Here is a 3,182-nt window from a genome sequence, read left to right on the forward strand (position 1 = left end):
TGCTAGAGATTATCATTGCTGTGGATAATTACTAAAAATATTTTTCAATATGGTGTGTCCATTTATTAACTATATTTATGATGAAATAATTCATGTTTATCATTAATATTTCAAAGTACATAGAAAAATGAAAGAAAATTTAAAGCTGTCTCCAAATTATTGAATTTATAAACGCACTCTCCAGAAATAACTACTTTTGGTTTTCTTTTAGAAATATCTTTTAAGAAACATTCTCTAAGTATATTTACATATGAATGTATCTCTACGTCTTTTTACGATATACACATATGGTCAATATTTCAAGGTTGATGATTTTGCAGAAAAGCTGATGAACATACAAACAAACAAAAAAGGTTATTTTATGATGATCTTATTCTCTCATTTGGTTAGTAGAAAACAATTGTATTTTGTTGTATACATACACATTTTTATCAGCAACCACATTTTAAATTGTTACTGCGTTTTTAATGAAAATATTGTTCTCTTGAGAATTTTTTGTATTTGTTCAGTTCATATTTTGCAATCTTGATATTTTATCTAGGATGGCTATTCATCAAGAAAATAACTACATTACTTGGTCAAGAACACAGTTGCTCCAGTCAAATGTCTTGGGTTCAAATCCCAGCTCCACTCTTTACTAGCTGGGAAAGCTACTTTACACATAACCATAGTTACACTGCAGATAAAATGAGAAAAAGATCCAGCTCATGATAAGTGAGAACTATGTAAGTCCCAGCCTCTGCTACTCTCCCTACTATGATTTTTCTTTTTCCCTTTTTCTGTGACCTTTTCTCCTTTTCTTATATTACAAACTGTCCATTTCCCCATTCTCATTTAGTCTTTTTTCAAAACATTTTCTAATTGTACTGCCTTTCTCATCTCTCATAATTCCATATATCTTTGATTTTAAATATCAAATCACAATTATCTGGACTTATTGCAAAGAATGGGCAAAATATTCACTTCTTGTTAATGATTTTTGAGTTTTAAGATACATGTAGATGAAATCATTAATTATGTAAGGGACTATGTGGTTGGTATTAGAAGAATAGAAACCATCTGCAGAGAGAGGAGTTAAAATTCCTAAGAGACAGATGGATCAGTGAAAAACTCCAGATTCTGTTAAGAGATGAACTATAGCTTTGACTGAAGAAAGTCAGAATCTGAACCAGGTTCCCTGAGATGCAAACATCCTAAAGCACACTAGAGAGGTAAGTTAGCACAGTGAGAGCATCGAGGCTGAAGCGGAACAGCTGGATTCATACCCCACCCACTGCGCAGTATGGTGCCATGTGGCAGAAGTCCTTACATACCTCTGTGCTTCATTTTCTTCACCTGTAAAAGAATCTACTTTTTAGTGTTCCTATGAAGGCTAAATAATTCAGTATGTACGACGCAGAAGAGATGCAGGTATTTAGTAACTGTGATTGGAATGGTTCTTTCATTATGATTACTAGTATCAACATTCCATTATGATTATTAATATTACCAAGATATTAATCTACCTGTTCATTTACCCATAGTACATCTGCACAACGTTTTTTCACACTAATTTCCTTCCCCCAAGTGACTGAAATCATCTTGGCACTAATTTGCTCATGGTGATAAGAAGCTGGTAATGGCAACTCCAAATATCGTTAATACATACTAAAAAACAAATACAAAGTGCAAACAGCTTCCCTATATGTGACCCATAATGACATGAAAGTAGAAATAAAATATACCCTGGTTTGTAAAGAGTTTGTGACACAAAGATATGAAAATCAGAGGGGTGAGCATTTGACGTGAAAGAAACCAACCAACGTTTTAATGGGGGTGATGGGACAAAGAGAGAAGATCAATATGAAACCGCTGGTTTAGACAGACTCTAGTGTCACAGCAGAAAAACTTGGAAAAGCAAGTTTTTGTCTCTGCCCAAAGCCATGGAAGCCTGGTTATGAAATTTGAACATATTTTTGCAGTCAAGTATGAGATTTGGAGATATACAAGATATGAGAGCTGATTTTATTAAGATATATTCAGCGCAGAAGGACAAACTCATTCAGCTGTTTATCAAAATTTAGTCATCTAGTTTTCTAAACATAGTCCAGTTGGATTTGAGCTTATCTGGACTGAGGTGCCTGCTCCCTTCAAGATGTTAGGGTTGCACTGAAGACATCAGTCTTTGTACATCTTGCACTTGAAAACTCAATGGAGAGCATACAGGTGAATTCACTGTGGCTCCAACAGAATGAAGATTGACCCAGCAGGCATCCCGAGTATGATTCAATGGTGACTCCAGACCTGTCCCTTCCCCTCTCAGAGGAGGAGCAGATGGGCTCCTCTCAGCTGTCTCTGTGGGGGGGCGGGGAGGAGGCAGCAAAATCACACACCTTTCTCAGCTTTGATAAGATCATTTGGTTGTTGCTGCTTTTTAGTTTGTTCTCGTCAAGAGTTTATTTTTTTACAACAGTGCTACATTCACAGCAACACCAAGACACAGGTATAGAGATTCCCCATGTGGCCCCTAGCCGCCAGCCAAATATCACCCCTGCCATTACCAACATCACCCACCAGAACGGCACATTTCCCAAAACTGATGAGCCTACAGTGACACATCCTCATCACCCAGAGTCCAAAGTTTACCCCAAGGTTGACTCTTGGGTGTGGTACATTCTATGGTTTTGGTACATATTAGTAACATACATCCATCATCGTAATATCATACAAAGTATTTTCACTGATCTAAAAACAGGATCAGTTTAGATTCTCAAAACATGGGGCATAAAAACTCCTTTCACACAGTGTCTAATACTCATTAAAATCTAAATGAAATGTCTCATGCCATCTTGTTGGAGAAAATAACACGTCGAGGGAGATAACTACGTGAGTTTTCACCGTGAGCATTATTAGCTCACACATAGTACAAAATCAGTTACTCATAAACAGCAGTCTTACAAATGGTCAATCCTACAATTCTTCAAGTGGACACTCTATGTTTCTATACAGAAAGAAAGGACACAATTTCAGAAATTCCCTCTTCTCCTCACTCCAACCTCTCCCTCTTTTACCTCCTAGCTACAACTTCAAAAGGAAAAGTGGGCATTCTAAAAATATGATGAATCATAACATGATTAAAGGGTTACTGTGGTTTTCAAGTGAAAAGGCTGAAATACTCACCATGACTTTCAAAGTCCTCAAAC

This window comes from Herpailurus yagouaroundi, unplaced genomic scaffold, assembly GCF_014898765.1.
Source record: "Herpailurus yagouaroundi ecotype Mexico unplaced genomic scaffold, PumYag 187, whole genome shotgun sequence".
Taxonomy (NCBI): Eukaryota; Metazoa; Chordata; class Mammalia; order Carnivora; family Felidae; genus Herpailurus; species Herpailurus yagouaroundi.